Source organism: Callorhinus ursinus, unplaced genomic scaffold (assembly GCF_003265705.2).
Source record: "Callorhinus ursinus isolate GAN/ISIS: 27379988/994484 unplaced genomic scaffold, GSC_fseal_2.0 scaffold15, whole genome shotgun sequence".
Classification (NCBI taxonomy): Eukaryota; Metazoa; Chordata; class Mammalia; order Carnivora; family Otariidae; genus Callorhinus; species Callorhinus ursinus.
Genome location: NW_027397077.1, coordinates 46331405 through 46357294, shown reverse-complemented (window position 1 = coordinate 46357294; position 25890 = coordinate 46331405). Strand labels below are relative to the sequence as shown.

Sequence of the window (25890 nt, the reverse complement as noted above, 5' to 3'; positions counted from 1 at the left end):
GGAGCCTGATGCGGGACTCGATCCAGAGACTCCTGGATCATGACCTGAGCCGAAGGTAGTCGCTTAACCAACTGAGCCACCCAGGCACCCTCCCTTTATATTTTTTAAAAACCACAAAATGATGCAAACATGTTCTAGGGATGTAAGCTTCATAGAGAGATAAAACTATTTTAAAAAGAGAGAGAGGAAGTAATTACCATAAAGTCAGGATAGTGCTCCTTTGGGAGGAGGACGGAGAAGGAAAGGATTAAGAAGGGCACAAAGGGGCGCCTGGGTGGCTCAGTTGGTTAAGCGACTGCCTTCGGCTCAGGTCATGATCCTGGAGTCCCGGGATCGAGTCCCACATCGGGCTCCCTGCTCAGCGGGGAGTCTGCCTCTCCCTCTGACCCTCTTCCCTCTCGTGCTATCTCTCATCCTCTCTCTCTCGAATAAATAAATAAAATCTTTTTTAAAAAAAGTCTCATTTATCATTAAAAAAAAAAAGAAGGGCACAAAGGGATTTCTGATACTTAGAGTGTTCAGTTTTCTGCCATGACTGGTGGCTCTCTGGGTATTTGCCTTGTGGTAACTCACTTCCCGATGTACATTTCTGTTTGGTACAATTTTCTGTATGTGTTCAAAATTCATGATGAAAAAATTATTTTAACTACTTCTGCTTCTTTGGCCCTGATACATTCATATTCACATGGACTCTTAACTCTTACACTTTTTAAAGTACAGTGCTAGCAGGTGGCTGTTATCCTTTTCCAGATAAGGAAACCGAGTCTGGGCCAGGGCACAGGGGAGAGGGCCATGACCATGCTCAGGTGCAGAGCAGTAACAGAACAGTCAGTCACATCTGATCTTTTGCTTTACACAATTAATTTGTTGGGGGGAGAAGAGAGGTGCAAATCACGTTTTCGTAAATTGATTTCATTTCATTTAAAATACACTGGAGAGCCTGCCACTTCAGGAAACCCCAGAGTGTGTTCATTTATTAATTGATTCAGCAAATGTTTATCAAGTGCCTATCTTATTCACAGAACTGTGAACCCCACTGAAACCTAAAAGGCTTGCCTTTTAATTTTCTTAATGGTGTCTTTTGATGTATAGAATTTTTTCATTTTTTGAAGAGATTTTATTTATTTATTTGAGAAAAAGAGAGAGAGAGTGTGAGTGAGCACAAGCAGAGGTGAAGGAAGCTAGAGGGAGAAGCAGGCTTCCCACGGAGCAGGGAGCCCGACGCGGGGCTTGATCCCAGGACCCTGGGATTATGACCTGAGCCGAAGGTAGACGCTTAACTGACTGAGCCACCCAGGAGCTCCTAGAATCTCTTCATTTTAATTTAATATATTCCAACATGTATCCCACATAAATGTATTTTTTACATATGTAAAATGTATTCCGTATGTATTTAATGCCTTCCAGTATGTCAGTGTTTTAAGGTTAGGTTTACTTTCTTATTTAAATTTTCTCATAAAAATATTTTTTTTCAGTGGCACCTAGGTGGCTCAGTTGGTTGAGCATCAGACTCTTGGTTTTGGCTCAGGTCATGAACTCAGGGTGGTGAGATGGAGCCCTGTGTCAGGCTCGGTGCTCATCAGGGAGTCTGCATGAGATTCAGTCCCTCTCACTCTGCCCTCGCCCCCTCTCATGTGGTCTTCTCTCTCTCTCAAATAAATAAATCTTGAAAAAAATATTTTTTCATCAATAAACACTCCCTTAATTTATTAGTTATGCAAGTCTATATTTTCAGATATTGATACATTTTAACTTTTTATTGTTTATTTTTCCTTATCCCAACAGTAGCACGTGTTCTGCAAAACTGTAGAGCATTTAGAAAATAGGGGGAAACAAAAAGAAGAAAGGAAAACCACCCGTATCCCACCCACCCAGAGATAACCATTGTGAACATTTTGCTCTATGTCTCTCTGATAGTTCTTTTCCATGCATGTATATATTTTTCTAACCAAAATGGAATCATTTTAAGTTTCTTTGTGACTTTAATTTTTTTTTATTTTAAACATCTCATTGAAATCTATCCAGGAAAACAGAGAGAAGTATCTCAAATACATGAGCCATCCCACTCCTGATTTGGGTGGGCGGACTACAGATGTCAGGCACCGATCAGGGACGCATCACACGCATATGCTGGGGTGACTGGGTGTCCCTTTCCTAGGACGTTGTCTCGGGAGTGACCTCATTGTGCACCTACCCCCAGATGACTTCCATCATCACCATCAGCTGAGCACAGCACCAGGTCTATGCAGAGACTCAAGTACCCACTACTGGAGAGACCCAAAGAACTACATACAGTTACAAGACAACCGCCAGTAAGAATATATAGACAGCTGTCTCCAGATCACCTTTGAGATTTCACCAAAATTCTCCTCCAGGCTTTGGGTAACATGGTTCTCTGTTGATTCAAGTCTCACTACCAGAATTTCAGCACATTCTGCTTATAATCCTATGGATATATTCTATTGTATGAAAGCCTACACTACCAACCCAGGTTGCTGGCAGGACCTCAATACTTTTCAAAGAATAGAAAATTTGGTAAGTTGCACCCACCAGAAAGAGATGATGTCTGGCCAGAACACTGCTGTCTGGAGTAGAGCTGTGCTTGTCCTCTCCAAAGGCAAGGCACTGGTGGGGGAAAGCAAATACAGGGCATGAGGGAGAGAAGGGGGCCGATGACAGATGACTCCCCAAGACAGTGAGGTCTTGATCAATGATCAATACCAATGATCCAGAACCAAGCCAGCACCATCAGAGAGTAAGCTTGAGCTACCAGGACAAGAAGGAGGAGCCAGGAGAAAGACAGCTTTCAAGAACTTGATCTAACATCTGGAATCCAGGAATTACCACTGGGGGGAGAGAGGTAGTCATCAAGGAAATCTTCATAACCCTTTTCAGGAGAAATAGGGCATGTTAAGACCCAAGACCAAATGACCTGATAACCTTGGGATGAGGTGATCCTGTCCCCAGTGGGTTATGTATGAATACCTCCCTTGCCATAATACAAGCTATTTTTACCTTTTCTTAGGGTACCAAGAACAACCTAGGAAAAGTTGGTTTTTATGGAACACAATTCTTGTAGCAAAGACACAGTCACTGATTTGGTCAGATGCCAAACGAATTACAAGCAAGGATTAAAGTCATCTTAGCCAGTGAACAATTACTTCTTCACCGATTTGTTTATAGTTTATAAACCCCTTTTAAAGAAAGCATCTCAAAAAATGTACCGGAAATAGTCAGAGGGACCCAACTAAAGTCCTACTTTTAGGTTGGTAATTAGACCCAGTTTGATGACTCTTTTATTCTTCTTGGATACCCAGCATCTGAATCTTTTTTTAGTGTTAGGAGAAATTTCACCAGAGGAAGAATCGGCATCTCCTCAAGACCCTGGGCTTCGAAACTTTGGGAGACCCTCTTTTTAAAGGATAAATGCTTTCGGTAATAAGATAGTTGTATTGTGTCAGCAGCAAGTACAAACATGCGTTTATACATGGGGAAATGTGGAAATGTAGGTGCGGCCTGACATTGGATAGTCAAAGAATGGGATAGTGAAGGAAACCTGTTTGTTGGCTTGTTTTGCTGCTTAGCAAATGAATCACCCTCAGCTATGGACTGAATGTTTTTGTCTCCCACAAAGTCATATATCAAAGCCGTAAGCCCCCAGTGTGATGGTGTTTGGAAGTGGGGTCTTTGTAGATAATTAGGTCATGAAGGTAGAGCCCCAGGAATGGAATTAGTGCCCTATCAAGAAGAGACGCAAGAGAGATGATCTCTCTCTCCACCATATGTACACACAGCAAGAAGGGGGACATCTACAAACCAGGAAGAGAGTCCTCACCAGGAACTGAGTCTGCCAGGATCTTGATCTCAAACTTCCCAGCCTCCAGTACTGTGAGAAAATAAATTTCTGTTGTTTAAGCCACCCAGTCTATGGCATGTTTGTTATAGCAACTTGTACTGACTAAGACACCCTCCTGAGAGTGACAAATCACTGCCTTAGGAGTTTTAGCAGAGGCAGAGCCCACCCACTACTTAGAAGCAGTTAAGAACCCAGGATTCTGCTTCCCAGCTTCTCTCATAGTTAGCAGGTGCACATGACCCAGCATCTGCAGACCAAGATGTACAGATAGGGGCTGTAGGAACAGTCCCAGTTTCTGCAGCAGGACTCTGGAAGTGGTGCCCAGAAATTTAGCCACGTAAACAATCCTGTGATCCTTTTATACTTTTGTGAGATACCCAGTATCCTTGTCACAAGCTCTCTTTCTGAGTAAATTAGTTGGAGTTGGTTCCTGAGCTTTCCAACTAAGAAGCCAGATTGCTAGACTATGAAAATAGTAACAGGCTATGCAGTAATGAGAACGACACTGTCTTCTAAGATGCTTCATTTAACCTCAATGAATAAACAAGAATTTCTTTGTGAAATCTGTACTTTCTAAAGACCTAGGTACGAATTGGTCTTATCACCTATACAAAATATGATATATAAGTTAGATGGCATCGATTGGCAGCAAAATTGTCACAAAACTTAAAAATACAAACAGGACTTTTGAAAATAGCCCCATTAAGTTGGCATTCTCCTCTTCTCACTGAAATCTCTCAGAAACAGCAAGAAAATCAAACATTACCTTGATGAGAACTAGGATTTAGCTAAAACACCAAATCAAAAAATAGGTGAAGTATATGGAGGTACCTGAGTGGCTCAGGCGAGTGAGTGTCCTACTCTTGATTTTGGCTCAGGTTGTGATCTTGGGGTCATGGGATCAAGCCCTGAATCAGGCTCCATGCTCAGTGCGGAGTCTGCTTATCTCTCTCCCTCTGCTCCTCCCCCGGCTCACTCTCACTCTCTCCTCTCTCTCTCTCTCTCTCTCTATCTCTAAAATGAATAAATTAATAAAATCTTCAAAAATTAGGTGAAGTATAAAAAAGCAATAAAATTTGAGCAGGAATGTGGGGGAAAACAGTGTTAGAGAAAGTGCCCATGGCTGCAGGTACCAGAGAGAGTTGATAAGGTACATGTACCCAAGTAAGAACTAAAATCCGTTCTGGTGAAGAAAAAAAAATGTATTACCTTCTCTGTACTCAGTCTGGGTCTGAAAAACAGTGAGCTGAGCTCCATAAGCAATCCCAGACAGAGGGAAAAGATATTTGCTACAAGCCACCAGGCCATGTGGCCAGGTTAAAAAGAGAGACTTCATTCCGTGACCAGACCTACAGGTGACTGAACTGTCAGGTGGGAACAAGTGGACACTGAAAGATGCACACACATTAACTACAGCCAGGCCTAGGCACAACCCTGTCCTCCATTGAACCTGAAATAAACAACTCATCCATGAAAAATTTCCTTATGCAGAGATGAGTAATCAAAAATAATTGAGTATCAGATGTTTATAAAGATACCACAATAAATGAAAAAAGAAATCTCACAGAAAAATTAATAGCAGAGGAATATCACTCACCAGAAAACATCGCTTCTGAGCAGAACACAAATACTGAATTTTACATCTTAAAGTATGAAGATTTAATGAAGTCACTGCCAAAATAAAACAAGACAACAAAGTAGATACATGAGCTCAACAAAGATATAGCTAGAGAAAGAAGGCAAACCTTGATGAGCTGGCAGAAACCAGAAAAGATCAGAAACAGCACAAAAGACTTTAGATGGAGTCCATCTACATTTATCTGGACCCTCTTCCACACAAATTCTCAAATGTCCACTAAAACCATGGTTCCAAACTTGCCCACACACCTCATATATATTTCCTTCCCTGTGAATTGCTTCTGTATACAGGTACTGTGGCTACCAAACTGACCTAGTTCCACAGGATTTGTCTTCTATTTGAGTTCTTTTATGCTGAAAAACCTGTGAGAGGTTTGTCACCCTCGTTATTTCTACATGGCTTCTCACAATTTTCATTTCTCTGGTGGCTGTTTAAATTCTTATGCAACCCTTGAATATGTTAGGTATGTGAGTAGGAAAATGAGATTGCACAAAACTCTTCTCCTCGATCTCGTGGCCTTCCCTGGCTCTCTCGTAAGTTGAAGCTTTCTTCTGGATGACTGCCCCTTCCTTCACATGTGTCTCCTGGTGTGCTTTGTGTTTCTTCAACTAATCCCTATGATGCCGGACCTCTCCACATGGGAAACAAGGCTCATCCTGGTCACTCTCTGTAGCTTTACTCCATGGGATGGTTCTTCATCATAAATGTCCTGTGTTGGGTCTCAAAGAGATACCTGTACACTCCTGTTCACAGCAGCATTATTCACAATAGCCAAAAGGCAAAACAACATAAGAGTCCATCAAACGATGAATGATAAGCAAAGTGTGGTCTCTACAATGTTACCCAACCATTAAAAGGAAGGAAATTCTGACACATGCTACACCATGGATGAGCCTGAAGGACACTGTGCTCAGTGAAATAAGTCAGCCACAAAAGGACAAATCCTGTATGATTCCACTTATATACGGTATCTAGAGTAGTCAAATTCATGGGGACAGAAAGAATGGTGGTTGCCAGAGGCTGGGGAAGGGGAAGAGCAGTTAGTATTTAATCAAGACAGAGTTTCAGTTGGGAAAATGAGAACGTGCTGGAGGTGGATGGTGGTGATGGTTCCATAACAGTGCAAATGTACTTAACACTTCTGAACTGTACACTGAAAAATGGCTAAGATGATAAAGTTTGTGTTACATGTATTTTACCACAAATAAGTTTTTTGAAAAATTTTTTAAAGATTTTATTTATTTATTTGACAGAGAGAGACACAGCGAGAGAGGGAACACAAGCAGGGGGAGTGGGAGAGGGAGAAGCAGGCTTCCCACGGAGCAGGGAGCCCGATGCGGGGCTCGATCCCAGGACTCTGGGATCATGACCTGAGCCGAAGGCAGATGCTTAACGACTGAGCCACCCAGGCGCCCCAATTTTTTTTTGAATTTTTTTAAATGTCCCAGGTGGAAGCTGATTTTTCTCACGCAAGCAAGGTTCCCAAATCCAGATAGTTACCTTGAAAAAAACTTTTTTTTGACCCTTCATGATTTATCCCTTTGACCCAACTGGGACTTCTCCCTCAGCCTGATGACCAGCTCTCAATCGAGGAAGGCTGTCCCCAGGTCAAAGGGTGGCAGTGGCTGGATTCAACCTGGGTTCCCACAACCCCTGCATTGTGTTGTCCCTCCCATGGTGTATACTCAAATAAGCTCTCAGATGCTCAGAAACTTCTGGAAGCTCCGTCTAGGAGCTGTGGGCGGGTTTTTCCTGAGCCTTGATGTCTCTTCCCTGGGCACAAAGGGTGCCGAGGACTTGCGCACCACATTTCCTAAACACTCTTTCCCCATGAACTGCCATCTTTTTTTTTTCCAGACTGTGGATGTTTCTAACTTTTGCTATTATAATTGCCCCTACAGGGAGCACACTTGTAGCTACATCTTTACTCACTTAATTATTACTTTGGAATAAATTACTAGAACTGGAATTCTTGTTCAAAAGGTATGCGCATTTTAAAGGTTTTTGATACGTATTGCCAAATAGCCCTCCCAGAAATGTTCTACAAATGTGCACTCAAACCAGCGGGGTATGCAAATCCCAATTTCCCTACACACACCCCAAAACCGGGTCTTATCTTTTTGTTTTCCTCGTCTCTTGCCAATTGCTCTGGTTAAAAAAAAAAAAAAAAAGGTATCTTATTGTGTTTGCATTTGCATTTCTATGATCGCTGGTAATGTTGAGCACTTGTCATATATTTATTAGCCACTTGTGGTTTCATCTTTTGTCCGCGTCCTTTGTCCGTTTTCCCATCGAGGCGCCCATCTTCTCCTCAATGATTTATAAAAGCTCTAAGTGTACCTGCTTTCCTGAAGCAGGGCCCAGCTGCACTCGGCACCCTCTCTGGTTGCTATGCAGATGTGCCAGTGGCGCGACCAGTCTCCATGGCCACAGATGCCCTGGTCTCAGCGAGGAGCGGAGTGGGGAGAGCGTTGCCATGGCAATGCTACCCAAGCGGTGCCTGGCTCCCCTCCCATTCACTGAGCAGCTTTCCTGGCCCAGGGGCCACCAGCCCAAGCAAAGGCTTTGCAGGCTGCAGGGAAAGAGGCATAGGGAGGCTCATGCCCCGAGAGAGCCGGGGACAAGTTTCCTGTCTGTACAGTAGGGCCCAGCCATGTGCCTGGCAGGCCTGGTCGCAGAGGGCTGGCCACCCAGACTTCAGGAGTCAGAAGTTTAGACTATTTCATCCCTAAATATGGAGATCTATGATAAGACTCAAAGAATAAGCTGCGCATTGCAAAACTTACAAATTGTGTCCCGTGGCCAGACCAGACTATCTGTAAGGCACTAAATGAATATTTTATTTAAAATATTGGAATTATCTTGTTATGAGCACAATCGTGGCACACCATTTGTGTGAAGTGTGCTTAAAGTACTAATTTGTTAAAATAACCATTTAAAATATAGACTAATTTTTTAAACATGCCATCATGTTTTCATATGCCAAGATCCTAAAAGAAAAGAAAATAAAAACACAAAAACTGGAAGTGACTCTTTCAGTCTTGGAGAGGGCCTGTCCTCCCATTTTATGAGCTGAATTATGTCCCCCCACGAAATTCATATGTTGAAGTCCTAACCCCTAATATCTCAGAATTTAACTGTACTTAGAGATAGGACCTTTAAAGAGGTAATTAAGTTGAAATGAGGTCATTAGTGTGGGTGCTATCCGATGTGACTGGTGTCCTTATAAAAGGAAATTTGGACACAGACGTGCTCAGAGGAAAGACCATGTGGAGATACAGGGAGAAAGATGGCCATCTACAAGCCAAAGGGGAAAGGCGTCAAATGAACCGATCCTTCTGACACTTTGATCTGGAACTTCTGGCCTCCAGAACAGCGAGGCAAAACACGGCTGCTCTTGAAGCCACCCAGCCTGTGGTATTTTGTTATGGCGGCCAGAGGAAACTAATGTACCCCGTATCATCCATTTCACTTCCTAAGCACCATGGGGAGCTGGTGCCATGATCAAACCCATTTACAGATGCAGACACAGGGGTTCCAGGAGGTCAGGGGGTATGTGGAGAGAGGGATTGGAGTCGGGATTCGAATCTGGGTCAGCTCTTCTTTGGCAACTGTGTTTTCCCCACTGCATACACTTTCTGAAAAAGACTCGGACACTTTTCCTAGGAGGTGAGAAATCTGCACTGTCCCCTTGCTTATAGTTGGGGAAAGTGAGACAGGGGTTGACATCCCCTGTAAGTTCAACACTGCTCCACCTCTTGAGAGCAGCTGGAAGGAAAGACTCCCTTCTCCTCAAACACCCCCAGCTCTGGGCAGTCCCTTATAGGCCTGGATGAGGGTTGCTTGTACCTTTTGCATTCATGTATTCACTCATTCCATTACCTGACTCATATTTATTGAGCACCTACTGACATAGTAGCACTGGTCTAGGGAGACAGCAGTGAATGAGAAAGACAAATCTCTGCCCTCACAGCGCTCACATTCTAGGGGAGACAGAATATACCCATGTAACCTCATAAAAGAAGATCGTTTTAGGCAATTGTAATGCTAGAATAACACAAACGATGGGATAGAGAGGGTCTGTGGCAGGAGGTGACTTGAGATAGGGTGGTCGGAGAAGGTGACATTTGAGCTGGGACCCTAATGATCTGGAGCAGCCAACCATGTGAAAGGTTGGAGGAGGCATGGTCCAGGTGGAAAGGACAGCAAGAGACATCCCCAAGGCTAGAGTGAGCGTGGGAGTTTCAAGGCACAGGAAGGAGGGCAGTGTGGCTGGGGCATTGCTGACAGCGTAGGGGAGAATGGGAGATGAGGGTGGAGCCATCGCAGGTCCCAGGAGCAGTGAGGACCTCATCTTACCCCACCCTCAGGAGAACAGGCTGGGAAGAATCTTGCCCCCAGGCCCTTCCGCTGCTAGCGCTGTCCACCTCTGGTTTGCCCCCTGGGAGGCAGCAAGAGACATGAGGAAGGACATGAATTTTGGAGACAGAGCTAGATTGGAATCTCAGCTTTGAACCAGCAAGTTATGTGACCTTGAGTATGTCAGTTTGTAGGAGACACTGTCTTGCGCAACCCAGATCCCCACTTCTGGACCAAGGCACTCATTCCCCCAGAGGCTTGAGGTGTTGAAGGTGGATGACTGGTGGCCAGGTCCCTAGGAATTATACTTGGATGGTGGCAGCTGCTTTGCCCAAGATCATGCCCCTCCCAGAAAGGAGGGGGAAATGAGGGTGGGCATCCCACATCCAGGAACTAGCCGATGAGGGGTCCAAAATCCTGGCCCCTAATTAGGAGAGAAGGACCACTCTGCAGGGTCATCCCCAGCTGGCCCTGGCTGAGACTGCATGGCAGCCACATCACAGCCCAACTGCTTACTCTGACCAGCCTTGCTTGCCTCACTCCCCACGGTGTCGGTCCCGCATTCACTCCCTGATAAACCTCCCAACATCTCATAGTTCATTTCCCAGGAAACCTGACCTGAGACGCACTCCGTCTCCGAGATACAGTTCCTCAGATGTACAGCGACCATACAGTCATAAAGGTGAGGAGACGAAGCATGCAAATCTTCTTTACATGGTAAGAACATGGTTAAGTCTTCAATAAATGTTGTTTTTCCCCTTTTCTGACCCTTACATGTATTTCTATTTCCCATGGGGCTCAAGCCAAAGTCTCACATGCAATATGTGCTCAGTGTGTTCTGGATTGAGTCAATACACAACACATGACCAATGCAGTGCTCATCACACCTACCAGAAGATGAGGAAGAAACTGTTCATTGTCCCCCCAATATCCACTCTCACCTCTCTCTCATGGAAATAGAACTCTAGACTTTTAGCTGGATACTGGGTTTCCCAGAATAAATATTACATTTCCCAGCATCCCCTGCAGTTAGCTGTGGTCATGTGCCTAAATGCTAGCCACTGAAGCAGAAGCAGGAAATATGTGTGCAACTTTGAGTGTATTCTTAAAATGAAGGGTCATGCTTTCCTCTTCCCACTGGCTGGAAAGCATATGTGATGGCTGGATCTAGAGCAGCCACCTTGGACCACAGAATAGCAAAGCAACCATAAAGCTGTCATATGTATCCTAAGCTGAATGCTCATTGGCTCTGCTCATCATGGCTTACTGCAGTGAGTCTCTTACCTCAAAGAACCTCACTATTTGCATATGTAAAATGAGAACAAAATTCTAAATGAAACCATATGTGATGAGTTTTACCTAATTTTGCCCAGGGAGGAAAAAAAATCCCTCAAACTGCAGGGTCTGGAACTGTTAGAAATTCTTAATTCTAGATTAACTCTTCTTAATTAACTCATGCGTTTCTATTTGCTTTGGGGTGTGGTCTTCCTTTCCTTGGAGTGTAAGAGACCTAGTAGGACCAAGAAAAAGCCCAACAGGTAAAGAAACAGATCTCTCCCTCTCAAAGAGAACAGTGAATTCATGTAAATTAAGTGTGAGCCTGGCAGGACTCCAGCAAGGCAGGCCAGAGACCCCAAAGCAGTCACCATGCTTGTTACTCTGTGATGTCTTGAAATGCCCTCAGAACTTCAGGCTCAATGGGAAGGAGGTCTGGTCCAGTGCAGGTGATGCAGGAGTTGTGTAGCCTCTGGGCACTGAAGAGGAGGAAGGGCTTTCCTGGAGAGCAGAATGTCCTGGTCCGTGATATAGAAATGAGCATGAGAATGGCAGGGTGGGACAGGAGGGACACTGGCCTAGATGGAGGAAAGGGTCTTTGGGAAATTTGGGAAGAGGACAAATCCATAGGTTTGAGAGGACAATCAGTGAATGCATTGAGTTAGCCTGAATTAGATGTGGCTACCAGTGAATCTAAACACTGGCTTGCCTGTGGCCTGGACACCAGCCTGTCCAGCCCAGCCACCTGCCAGCTGCCCCCCTGCCCCCATGCAGCCTTTGGGATTCAAGGGACCTTTCACAAGAGCTCAGTTCTGCTCTATGCACCCTAGGGGTACTATACAAAGTAGGCCATGTTCAAAATTTTCACAAGAATATTTTGGCATAAGAATTGAATAAATAGAGCAGAAACCCAGTATGAATACCAGTCATGCATATATCAGAATCTTGACGGAAACCAAGGTAAAGGATACCCCGGGCAGTTGCAAAAACTTCTGACCTTCGGGACTTCCACATATGGAAAGAGGGTAGAAGTACTTTCCCTGTTCCTCCCACTAAGGACTGCTCAAAGTCACGGACATTATATATAAACTCTGAAAAGTGGAGAGAATAAAGCAGACCCACTGGGGACCTCAGGGCCCAAGGAATGAAATGGTGGTGAGTTCTCTGAGTCTTCTTTACTCCTCACATATCCCAGCCTGGATGCTGGGGTAGCTGGTAAACTAGAAACACCAATGGGTCAGAAAAAATTCCCAAGAGAAGCCTGCTCCCTCCAGTCCAACAACCAGGAAAGAAGAAACCCAGAAAAGTTATAGGCAATAGCTGTACTGCACCACCAACAACACAGGAAAAAAAAAATGAGGTCCCACCTCCACTCTGGCCAGGAGAAGCCACATTTCCACCCTCACCTAGTTGTAATGAGGTGAGCCCTCTCCTCACTGAGGGGGAGGGGGCATCAGAAGGTAACTGGGAGCTGGGACTCTTGCCACAGCCTAGCAAGCACAAGGCACCCACCCTGAAATGTCAGTGGAGGCCATGACGGGATGGTAACAAGGTGTTCCTCCTAGCAAGGGCTGCACTAGCAGAGGAAAGCCCAGACCTGCCAGCTGGAATAAGAACTTTGCTTTCCCCTAGTATCAAAGGAAGCCTAGTGGGGCACTGGACTTCCACCCTCACCTGGCAATAATGAGGTAACATCCCACCATCCCCACCAGAAGAGCATCAGAGGAGATGTTTTAAATAAAACTCAGAATCTCATAGCATACGTCCCCAAATGTTTGGGTTTCGATCGCAAGTCACTCTTCATACCAAGATCCAGGAAAATCTCAACCTGGATGAGAAAAAACAACCAAAAGAAACCAATCAGAGGATATGGATGTTAGAATTATCTGACAAAGATTTTAAAGCAGCAGTATGAAAATGCTTCAGCAATGAACACAATTGGAACAAGTGAGAAAATAGAAAGTCTCAGCAAAGGAATAAAAGCTGTAAAGAAGACTTATTTCATAACTGGGTGATGGGCATTAATTAAGGAGGGCACTTGATGTAATGAACACTGAGTGCTATATGCAACTGATGAATCACTAAACTCTACCTCTGAAACTAATAATTTTTTAAAAAGCTGTAAAGAAGAACCAAATGGAAATTTTAGAATTGAAAAATACAATAACTATATTTAAAACTCAATATATGCGCTCAACAGGACAGAGGGAACAGAGGAAAGAATCAGTAAACCTAAAGATAAAATAATAGAAATTACTCAATCTGAACAACAGAGAAAAAAATAGACTTAAAAAATGAACAGTAACTCAAGGACCTACGAAAGGGACTATAACAGAAGATCTAGTGTTTGTGTGATCCGAATCCCAGGAGAAAAAAAAAAATCAAGGCAGGACTGAAAAAGCTATCAAAGAAACAATGGTTTAAAAATTCCCCAATTTAGGAAAAGACATAAACCTACAGATTCAGGAAGCTGAGAAAACCCCAAACAGGATAAACCAAAAGAAATCTATGCCAAGACATAGCATATTAAAACTTCTGAGAACTAACGACAAAGAAAAAAATCTTGAAAGCGGTGAAAGAGAAATGACATCTTACGTATAAGGGGAAAACAAATTTGAATGTCAGCAGATTTCTCATCAGAAACCATGGAGACAAGCAGAAAATGGCACAACATTTTTCAAGTGCTGAAAGCAATGTCAACCCGGAATCTTATATCCAAGGAAAATATCCTTCAGGAATGAAGAAGAAATCAAGACATTCTCAGAAGAAAGAAAACTAAGAGAATTTGTCACCACCAGATTTATCCTAAAGGAATTATTAAAGGAAGTTCTCTAAACAAAAAGGGAAAAAATAATAGAAGAAGGACTCTTGGAATATCACTTAGGAAGAAAGAGCATAGTAATCAAAAATATAAAGAAATACAATAGACTTTATCTCCTCTTTAGTTTTCTAAATTGTGTTTGGCAATTGAAACAAAAATCAACACTATTTGATGTGATTCTCAATATATGCCAAGAAAAAATGTAAGACAGTTATATTAGAAATTGAAAGACTAAAGGGATGTAATGGGATTTAAGTCTCTACACTGCACTCTGGCTGATAAAACGACCACGTCAGTGAACTGATAAATTATGTATGCTTTGTATGATACCTGGAATATGCCAAAGAGTCTGTATAAGCAGATACACTGAAAAGCACTACATGTAAGTCAAAATGGAATTTTTTTAAAGATTTTATTTATTTATTTGACAGAGAGAGAGAGAGCACAAGCAGGCAGAATGGCAGGCAGAGGGAGAGGGAGAAGCAGGTTCCCCGCCGAGCAGGGAGCTGGATGCAGGGCTTGATCCCAGGACTCGGATCATGACCCGAGCCGAAGGCAGTCGCCCAACCAACTGAGCCACCCAGGCGCCCCCAAAATGGAATTTTTTAAAGTTTCAAGTAACCCATGGGAAGGCAGAAAAAGGAAAACAGAAATTAAAAACAGGAATTAATAAACAAAAGACAAAAAATAAAATGACAGACTTAAACTCTAACATATAAATAATAATATTAAATATAAAAGGTCTAACACATCAATTAAAAGATAGAGATTGGTAGAGTGAACACAACAACAGCAACAAGAGCAAAGACTGCATGCTGTCTACAAGAAATTCACTTCTGATTTAATGATATAGGTAGGTTGAAAGTAAAAGTGCAGCAAAGATAGTGACAATACCAAATGCTGGAGAGGGTGTGGAACAATAAGAACTTTCACCAGTTGCTGGCGAGAATGTGAAACAGTACAGCCACTCTGGAAAACATTTTGGCAGTTTTTTTTATAAAACTAAATGTACATTTACTGTACAACCCAGCAATCATACTCCTGGGTATTCATCCCAGAGAAAAGACATCTTATGTACACCCAAAAAGTTGTACGTAATCGTCCATAGGAGCTTTATTTATAATTGCCAAAAATTAGAAAGAACCCAGATGTCCTACGACAGCTGAATGTTTAAGCAAACTGTGCCATACCTGCACCAGCAATAAAAAAGAACAAACTATTGGGGCACCTGGGTGTCTCAGATGGTTAAGCATCTGCCTTCGGCTCAGGTCATGATCCCAGGGTCCTGAGATCGAGTCCCGCATTGGGGTCCCTGCTCAGCAGGAAGCCCGCTTCTCTCTCTGCCTCTGCCTCTCTCTCTCTCTCTCTCTCTGTCTCTCATGAATAAATAAATGAAAAAAAAGAACAAACTATTAATACCTGCAACAAGTTGGGTAGATTGCAAAGGCATTATGCTGGGGGGGAAAAGCCAATCTCAAAAGTCACATACTATGTAATTCCTTTTATATAAAATTTGTAAGATGACAAAACTGTAGAGATGGGGATTAAATTAGTGGCTGCCGGGGTTAGAAATGGTAGAGGGAGGGGTGGTCATGACAGTAAGGGGCAGCATGAGGCGGATCTTTGTGGCCAGAGACAGTTCTGTATCTCGATCACAGTGACAGTTACATGACTCTACATATGATAAAGAACATGGAACTAGATACACACGTCCTAGCAATGTAAATTTCTGGGTTTAGTATTATACTATAGTCATGTAAGATGTTGCCTTGGGGAAGCTGGGTGAAGGGTACAAGGGATCTCTTTATATTATAGTTGCAACTTCCTTTAATTTTACATTTATTTTGAAATAAAAAGTTAAGAAAAAGATTAGAATGCAAAATTACTTTCTTTACTTTGACTACATCCATATGTATTCATAAAGATAATGAGGAGAGCCCAAAGATTTGTTATCTAGGCTAAAAAAGTTAACAGTGAAGATGTTGTTTTCGTGGTTTATTATTTTGTCAATCTGTAATGAAACACTAATAAATTGGGAAAAAATTGGTTCCATTTGGTACACAAGTAAATGAAAGCATATGTGTATTCACTTATTCATTCCATAAATACTGAGTACCAAAAAAGAAAAAAAAAGTATCGGGCATCTTCAGCAATTTTCAGCAATTTCCCAACCTGAGATGCAACAGCAACCCCCTAATTCTCAGAAAGCTAACAGTACACAAACGATCCCTAACTATTGATCCTCCAGCCCTTCCAACGATTTTGTAAGCTCCTCACTCCCCATATTAAATCCTTTTCTGCTTGGGCGGGAAAGGGGTACCTCACCCAAATCATCCAGACATGATGTGTGTGAGCATAGCCTGCACCAGGATGGGAACCACTGGAAAGAGCAAATCTGATGGTGCCACTGCCCCTGCATGGAACCATGTAGGCTCCTGTTTGCCCTTCATCCTTCCACTGGGAATTCGGGGACATCCTTCCCTGTCCAGCTTCATCACCTGAACTCCCTGTGCCCCTTTCAGTTCCTGGGCAGTTCCAGGTTCTTTCCACTCCCTGCCTTGCTTCTGCTTTTCCTTCTGCTCAGAATGCTGTTCCCTATGCCCTTTCCACAGTCAACCAATCTGTCTCTGGTCAGATTCTGAAGAAGCATTTAAGCACATGAGATGTATTAAGTGTTCCCAGGGAAGCACAGTAAGGACACAGGGAATGTGAAACAGAGCAGGGGAGGAAGCAAGCAAAGTACAAGGCCAGGCCTGGAGACGCTGGAGTGTCTGTTATGCCAGAGGCAAGGGAGCTGGGTTTTCCTACTACTGCACCCATCACCATTGGCTGAGGGCCTCCTTGGGCCCTTGCCACTCTCTGCACATAATGGAAGAGCAGCTCCAGAAGCTCAAGAGAAACCTTCCCAAAAAGGGTCACAGGTGCAGCTTCTGGAAACAAAAGCACAAGGGAGCCAGGGAAGGGGTGCTCAGAGATGAGCATGGGATCATGAGGATCTGAGCTATGTCCAAGATATTATCCCTGCTCATCCAGAGCAAGTGTCACCTCCTCTGCAAGCCCCCCAACCCAGGCAGGATGCACAGCTCCCCACAGCACAGGTATTCCTCCATATCCCAACCCACACCGGCCTTCATAAGGCTGAATTGGACAGCAGACCCCAGGCCGGGCTCTCCCCAGAGATGGAGATGGGTGGCTTGGTGGTTTATTCAGAATGCTGGGAACACTGTCCTTGAAGGGAGAAGCCCAAAGAAGTGCCACAATATCAACTTTTATTCTAAGCAGCAGACTAGAGTTCACATCCAAAGATATCCATGAACATTGTACCCTTAGGTATCACCAACTTTAGACAAACATTTCCATGTATCTCTGCTGCATGTTACAGTTTTGATTACCAGACAGAGGTGGGTTGCCTGTGACAGACCCGAACACATCCTGGAAGCTGGTTCTATCTACGTCCCACTCAGGACGTTGCTAACTGTGAATAAAAGACAAGGTCACTGGGAGATGCCATCGCAATCTTTCTGTCTTCCCCTGAGACTGTGAGCCCTTTGAGGTGGGAGCGTAGTCCGATTTCTCTGTACCACCAGAAACCAGCATTGAAGTTAGCCGAAGAAGTGGGGGTCAGAGACATTTTCTCTTAAATACATGAGTGAGTGCTATCTCCAGGCTCCGACTATTCTCAGAGGAGCAAAGCCAGAGGTGTAGCAGGTTCTCTCCAAAGGCTGATTGGACCCATGAAACAGCCTGAGACCCTCACCAGCGATGCTACAGCAAGAGCTATATAGGCAGAGAGGCAGCGGGCCCTTCTCCGGATGCTGGGAGGCCCTGGGTTCCCCTGACACAATCCTTTCTTTCTAGAATATTCCCTGGGCCCCTTCCATGTGCCAGGTGCTAGGGACACACAGCAAATAAAATGGATAGTCCCTTGGTGTGGCCATGACACGATGCTGAGCTACTCCCTCTGCCTCAGTGTCCTCAGGGGTAAAGAGGAGATTATAATAGCTCCTATATCACAAGGTTGCTCCAAGGGTAACAGAGTTAAAATGCATCAAGGGCTTGAACAGTGCTCAGCACATAGTAAGTGCTAAATAAAACTACTTTGAGTTTTATTATTATTATTTATTAATATTTTTATTTTATCAATAACTTAATCAATAGGGTCATCTTAGAGAGGGAGAAGCACTGCCGGTGGGACAAAGCAGGGGTGGGATGCAGGTGGTTGGGAGGGCAGTTGCCTTAGATGGGCAGGCCTAGCCAAAGCCATTGCAGTTGAGTGATACCCTGAATGGTGGCGTAAGTTCCACAGAGCCCTGGAGGAAGCATGTGCCAGGCAAAGGGAAGGGCTGTGCAAAGGCCCTGAGGAAGAATCGGTCTGCCCTGTTGGCCAGCGTGGCTGGAGCATGGGGAAGGAGTGCACTGGAGAGGAGGTTGGGGGTCCCCAGAAGAAGCCAGGTCTAATGGGGCATTGAGAACTATGGGGAGGCATTAAGAGCTGTTCCCTCTCCTGGCCCCCCAGGATGGCCAGTCCTTTGCCCCAAAGCTGCAAATGAATGCCCTTCACCTCTGGCTTCTGGGGAAGGAAAGCGCATCCCTGGAGGAGCAGATGGGAGTGTCCACTGATCCGCTGCAGGATGGGTTTGTCCTCACCAGACATGCTCAATGCCAAGCCTCAGGCTGTGGAGCCCAGACTAACTGGACGGTGCACCCAACATTCAGGCCAATCTCGTCCTCGCACCCCATCCATCAGAGGCCCACATGAGGCTCCCTGGGGGGGGGGGGCGGGGGGCAGTGTGTGGGAGCAGCAAGTGTTCCAGCCCCAAAAAGAAGGTGGGGGTGGAGGGCCGACCGAGAGAGAGTTCTACAGTGATAAGGGAGGAGCTGGTGGAGGCAGCCCTTCGGGGGGGCCTGAGGTGGGCCAGGAACGAGGCTCCGAGAGCGAGTCTAGAGACCCTCCCCCTCCAAGCACTGCTCTTTCTTCATGGAGACACCGTCTTTGTCTTTGAGACCACCCGCTGCCTGGAGTCCCTCCGTTGCTAAGTGATGGGAACTGTGGGGAGGGGAAGATGGGGAGCAGGGCAGGGTCTGGTTGGCCCCATAGTAGGTGGCCCCCGACCCTCCAGACCCTGGTGGAATGCACAAACCCCCCCCCTCACAGCCCTGCAGGTACTTGGGGACACACCCACCCCACAGCAGACAGGCTCAGATGATTGTAGACACACCCCCACAGATGCACCCGGCAGCCCCCCTGCAGAATACACCCACACCCATCAAACCGAACCAAAACAATCACATGCTCGTACACAAATACACACACCCCCACATGGATCCAGACAGACGCGAAGCTCACCGCGACAGGCAGGGCTGATTCACACGAACACGCAGGTACAGCTGCCCACTCTTGGACACGTGTGAGCTGAAGGGAGGGAAGGGGCCGCACCATGCTGCCCTGGCCAGGGCTGGACACACAAAAGGGAACTCCCCTAGGGGAGGGAAACCTGGGACACCCAAGAAAGCTCACTTCTGACACTGCCCACACTGTCATGCCCTCCAGGTCCACTTCCCACCCCAGCCTGCGTCTCAGATGCCAGCCCCACCTGCAGGGTCCACCTCCAGCCCAAACCCAGGGCCTTGACTCAGTGTCGCCAGCCAGCTCCTCACTACACCCCATCTGTTCGTTTCTGGGTGCCTTCAGTGAATATTCACTTGGGGACACAGCTGTGAGGGAATGCCCTGCCCTTGTGGCGTTCACAATTTAGTGGAAAATGAACACACCAGGCTTATAACAGGAAGGCTTGACCTAGTTTGGGGCAGTGCCCTGAGGAGGTGACATTTGAGCTGGGGTGGATGGGGCAGAAGTGGGGAGGTTCCAAGAATGTGCAAAGGTCCTGAGGACGAAGAGGTTGCGGGGGTGAAAGGGATAGAGCAGAGACCAGAGCACAAGGAGCAAGCAAGGAGACAGTGACAGGGCCACGGTGAAACTAGGGTCAGCAGGTGAGCCTGGAGCAGAGACCAGAGCACAAGGAGCAAGCAAGGAGACAGTGACAGGGCCGCGGTGAAACTGGGGTCGGCAGGTGAGCCTGGAGCAGAGACCAGAGCACAAGGAGCAAGCAAGGAGACAGTGACAGGGCCGCGGTGAAACTGGGGTCGGCAGGTGAGCCTGGTGCCTGGTCAGGATTTCGATTTATTCTAAATGCAGTGGAGCCATGGAAGAATCCAGGCAGGCAAGTGCTGTGAGTTCTGGGTGAAAGTCTAGAGGGGACACTGTGTGCTAGGGGCGTGGGGGGAGAAGCAGAGGTACAGCAGGAATAGAGAGGGGCGGATTTGAGCCCCATGGCTACATGGCTGGCGTGAGATCCTGTGCCTGGGCATAGGTAGGGGGGCGGGGGAGGGAGCAGCACTCATAGGGGCTCCAGGTTTCCAGCTCAAGCAACAGGATAAATTGCGGGGGGGCCACCTACACGGAAATATTGCAGGGGCTGGGGACTGGGGCCAGGCCAATCCCGGACTCCTCCCTGCCTGGCCTGTGTCACACCTCTCCCCACTGGGACCACCACCTCTGTGTTCCCAGCAAATCCAAACTCTTCCTCCGTTCTTCAGCACAAGTCCCGTGCCTGGCAACGTAAGCATAGGGACCAGGGCCCTGCCCTTACGGCCCTCCGGTGGGCAACTCGCATGTACTGACCCGTATTCTGGTCAGCGCCTTGTCCTAAGGGAGGCTGGCACCTACAGGACCGGACTGGGATGGGTGGGGGCCTGACGCAGTCTGGGAAACCAGGCAAGGCTTCCTGGGGAGCAGGCTGCTTACCTAGTGGCTAGTGGACACTCTAGCCTGGTAAAGGTTGGGGTCAGTCATCCTCAAAATGGAACCCCAATCCTTGGTGCTGGCTAAACCATAGCAAATGCTATCGAAGTAAGCTAGAACTTCTGTGCGTGCCAATAGATACGAAGAGAATGTTAGAACTTCTATTTTTGAATGTATGTTTCTCAAAAAAAAAAGAAAAGAAAAGAATATAATCTGCTTATCAGTACATCCTCTAAAGGAACATGTCACCTTCTCACCTTCATGTGGCCCTCCAAGGCCCAGGTGTTGCAGAGGAGGGGAGAGGCGGGAGGGGTGACCCGAGAGGTAGAGGGCACGCGCACACAGCCTCATCCTCCTTCCACGCGCTGCCGGGGTAAATGGATTTGTGGATTACAGGCTCTGGTTTTAATTAAACTAACCCTAACAAAATGACCAAGTAGCTTAAGAAGTTTCCTGCAAAGGAAATGCGGATTGAATTTAATACAAGCGTGAGCTCAGGACAAAAAAAATAGTAACGCGGGCCCTTTCCTTCACTCCTGGAAGGAATGTAGTGAGCACATTACTCGGTGAACTCAGTGTCCACCTAATCGGCTCTGACGAGAAGCTGAACACACACAAAAAAAACGCCCAGAGAAGTCTATTCGCAATGTGGGTTCACATCTGCGACCGTGAACGCCGGCCTGACCTGGAAGACATCCCGGGGGAATAACAGGTGAAAACACAGGTGGCAGGACAGAGTGTACTTTAAGTCCCCTTTGTGATAAAAGACAAAATAATGAGAATAATATATGTTAACGTATGCACAGACCCTGGAGGGAGGGACACCAGCCCAGACTCCCCTCCACAGGGGAGGGTAGCTGCTGTCAGCACCGTGCCTCTCCGCTGATTGGAATCATTACAATGAGCACGTATGACAATTTTAATAAGAAACACAATAAAGAATTGGTAAGCATCTGATTTGTTAATGTTTCATTTTCAAATAATTTTAGATTTACTCCAGAATCACAAAGATGAGAGTTCCCGAACACCCTCCCCTCAGCTTCTCCCATGCAAGCGTGCTGCACACCCACGGTGCGTTTACCAGGACTAAGACATAGACATCAGTCAATAGCATTCACTAACGTTCAGACTTCCCCAGCTTACCCAGTAACGTCCAGTCCAGGCTCCATATCGCACTTGGTCATCTTGTCTTCCAGGGTCCCCCAGTCTGGGACAGCTCTTCCAGCATGCCTTGTCTTTCATGACCTTGGCCCTTTTGAAGAGCACCAGCCAGTTCCTCTGCAGGATGTCTGTGGCTTCTTCATGATTACACCGGAGCTGTGGGTTTGGAGGGAGAAGACCACAGAGGTGGACGCCCCCTCATCACATCACATCAGCGGGTGCCTGCTACCCATATGGCTGATGGTTGCAGATGCTACTGACCTTGAGCACTGGTTGAGGTGGTGTCTGCCAGGATCCCCCACTGTCCAGTTATAGCCAGTTTTCCAGCAGCGTGAAGTTTCTCAGGGGTGGAGGGATCCGGAGTGGGGAGAGAGGCAGGTGGGCCAGGTCATAGGTGACCTTGACTGTGAGCTCGGACCTTCTCTCCGAGGGAAAGGGAGTCTGAGCAGTGCTAGGCAGAGACACAGCAGGGTCCGCCGTGAGCTGTTAACGTCGGGATGATGCCTGTGTGCAGAGAGGGACCGGGGGCAAGGGAAGATGCAGGGGGCAGCAGGGAGGCCAGAGCAGTGATGTGCAGGTGACAGGGATGGAGCTGGAGAGAAGGGGGGCGGAATTCAAGAGCAAGGGAGGGGTAAGACAAAGAAGCCTCTGGGAGTGGTGCTTCTCTCACTGGAAGGAGCAGAGTCTTAGAAGTTGCTCTCCTGGGGACATCATCTGCCCGCCACACCCAACCCCACCTCTGAGGAGAGGTGGAGGCACCTTCTGCCGCCACTGCATAAACAAACCACGTCTCACCAGCTGCCTGCAGCCACCTGGTGGGCTCCCCCGTGTTCTGGGCCTGGTGATCCCCATGTGGGGATTCAGGGAGCTGAGGACGCTGGCCCAGGTGACACAGTCAGTCAGGCCAGGCCTGGGGTCGTGGTGGAGCCCAAAGTCCAAATCTTTCCCCAAATCCTCTAGGCCTTTTCCTCCATCCCAGCCACATGAGGTGGACAGGCTATGCTCCTCTGTCGATCCCAGGGCCTCCAGGCCCTCCAGTCTCCCCGCCCCTTCAAAACCAGCCCAGAGAAGTCTGGGGCCCAGGGGTGGAGTGTGTGCGGGTATCATGTTCTGAGTTATCTTTTGTTGTGTTAACAAACCACTCCAAACTTAGCATAAAACAGCAACCATTTGATTCTGTTCTCAGAGTCTATGGGTCAGGAAGTCTGCCAGAGCCCAGTGGGGTGGTCCGGCTCTGCTATGCGAGTCTGAGATCTCAGCTGGGAAGATTGAAGGCTAGTGGTGACACAGACCACCGGGCACTGGAATCATCTGGAGAGCCTGGCACCCAGGCTGGGGCGACTTGAAGGCCGGGCTGTGGATGGGGGCAGACACATGTGGCCCCTCCATGGGGCTGGGGCTTCACCATGGTGTGGTGGCTGGGTTCCCAGAGAAGTATCCTGAGAAGCAGTATTCCAAGAATCCAGGTGGAATCTTCAGACCTGCTCTCCCACCACATTCTGCAGACGGTAAGGGAGTCACTAAGGCCAGCCCAGATTCAAGGTCAGGGGCATGGGGGCAGTGGTGGGCCAAGGTCACACAGCAGAAGAGTCTGTGGGATGGGGTGGAGGGGAGTGTTATGGGACTACCTTTGGAAAAGATACCAGCCCCACATCCTTCAGCCCCCATGTCTGCATGAGCCCAGGCTCCTGCTCCCAGGGTCACCTCCCCACTCCTGCCTCCACTGCACAGTGTTGGCCCAATCCATTATACCCTCAGTTTCCCCACTGGACACCCCCTTCCCCAAAACAACCTGAAGGCCAGAGCTTGCCCCGGGCTGGGTCTCTGCATTCAGCTAGGGCCATACAAACTCCCCCACCCTGAGAGGGTGAACTTGGAGTCAGACAGCTCTACGTTCCAGTTTCAGTCCTGCCTCTGACCTGCCTCACCACCTTGAATAAACAGGTTCTTCTCTCTGGGTCTCAGACCCTCTGGCCCCAGGCCCAGGGGGGAGTGAGTGCCTCCTTGCTCTTTGCACACCCACCCTAGCCTGTTCACACAGTGCCCTCCCTCTGTGCACCTCCTCGAGGCTCCCCCTCCTGCAGCTGGAACCGGGAGGCTGCCCGGCAGACCCAGCCCCACAGAAAGCTTACAGCCCACCCCACTCCAGAACCCAAGCCTGCCAGTGACCGGGGTCTGGCCTCGATGGTGTGCCTGACAGTCCAGCTTCCCCAAGGCCACCCAGAGGCAGGCGTCCATCCGGACCAGAGCCTGGAGTGGATACTACTGACTGCTCATCCACCTGTCGGGAGGCAAATACTCCCGCGGCAGGTGTCAGGGGTTCTGGGGGGCACAGGCCTGCCCCCGTGGAACCCACATCCCAGGGTAGGAGACCAACAGTATGTGACAACCAAACCAGTAGATGAACGCCAGCAAAGGAAAGACCCCAGCGGCAGTGAAGAGGGGCACAACCGCAGGTTGGGGGCAGGGGAGGTCCCTGAGATAGAGAAGGGCATGCAGGGGTTAATTAGGGCAGACTCCAGTGGGCCAGGTCTTAGTGGTTCATATGCAACAAACATTTACTTCTCGGAGTTCAGGAGGCTGGAAGTCCAATGTCAAGGTGTCAGCGGACTCAGTGTCTGGTTCATAGAGGGCCCTCCTCTGGCTGTGTCCTTAGGTGGGGGGGAGGGGCGAGGGGGCTCTCTGGGGTCCCTCTTATAAGAGCAGAATCTCATTCCTGAGGCTCCACCCTCCATGACCTAATCACCTCCTTAAGGCCCCACCTCCAAATACCATCACACTGGGGGTTAGGATTAAACATATGAATGGGGGGGGCACACATTCAGTCCACACAGGAGAGAGGAGGAGACAGAACTGGGGGGGGGGGGAAGCACGCTGTGACACAGTTGCTCAGAAGCCCAGCCAACCCTACAGGAGCCTCTGCAGCCAGCTGGGCCTTTAGAGCTGCCTGCGTGGGGAGAAGCCCCCACATCAGTCTCTCACAGGGAGGGGGGTGACCTCCGGGAGGCAGGTTTCTGCATCTGAGGGCACGAGGTCCCCATCCCCAAAGCTGCAGTCTGAGCAGCGTGCCACAGCTTCCCTCATAGGTGCTGTTTTCATTAAGAAGGCCTCCGTGCTGATTAACTTCCTGTGTCAACTTGACTGGGGCATGCTAGCCAGTTTTTGGTTAAATACCTGTGCAGGTGTTGCTGGGAAGGTATTTTTCAGAGGGGATTAACACTGAAGCCAATAGACTTTGGGTAGAGTAGATTCTCCTCCCAAATGGGGGTGGGCCTCATCCAATCAGTCGAAGGCCTGAATTCTATCAGCAGGCTGCTTTCAGCACAGGGCTGGCAACATCAACTTTTCCCGGAGTCTGCCCGAAAGATTCCAGACTTTGCCAGCTCCCACAATCACGTGAGCCAATTCCCTGAACTAAGTCTATCTCTATCTCTCTCTCTATATCTCTCTACACACACACACACACACACACACACACACACACACACACACCCCTACCCATGTACACACAGGGGCAGGACAGCAAGGAGGGCCTGAGTGGTGAGGAAAGTCCGAGCAGTCAGCAGGGCACAGACGGGCACTGGCTCTGCACGGAGCCAGGTGTGGGAGGGGAGGGATGCTTCCTCTGGCCACCTGGTGGAGGACAGACTATTGGGGGCCCGAGGGGAGGCAAGGTGAAGGAGGTGGTCACTGCCATCCAGGTGCAGGGTAATGGTAGTGGCAGGTGAGTCTGGAGGCAGAATCAACGGCCCCCCAGTGGCTTGGTTGTGTGCTCAAAAGGGCTGAGAGGACTCAGGAGGGAATGAGGATGTGGCCAGGGCCCTGTTCTGGACCCCGCATGTATCCACGATGGTTGGTCTCAGCCTGTGTCTTGCAGCAGGCTCCAGGAGGCAGGGGACGGGGCATTTTCCAATCCCGTATATTGCTACGCCCACAGGGCTGGATACATATTTGTGAGGTGAGCGGATGAGCCGCCT

General features: G+C 47.6%; 1 long non-coding RNA gene across 1 annotated transcript in view; it reads right to left on the bottom strand.

Moving 5' to 3' along the window:
• LOC141374257 (uncharacterized) overlaps positions 1-22491 on the bottom strand; it is a 28437-nt gene extending 5946 nt beyond the window's left edge. Inside the window, exons 1-2 of the long non-coding RNA XR_012381000.1 lie at positions 22175-22491; positions 21896-22069 (exon numbers count right to left, since the gene is read on the bottom strand). This is a non-coding gene — a long non-coding RNA (uncharacterized lncRNA). The remainder of the gene's footprint in view (positions 1-21895; positions 22070-22174) is intronic.
• Between the last annotated feature and the right edge of the window lie 3399 nt (positions 22492-25890).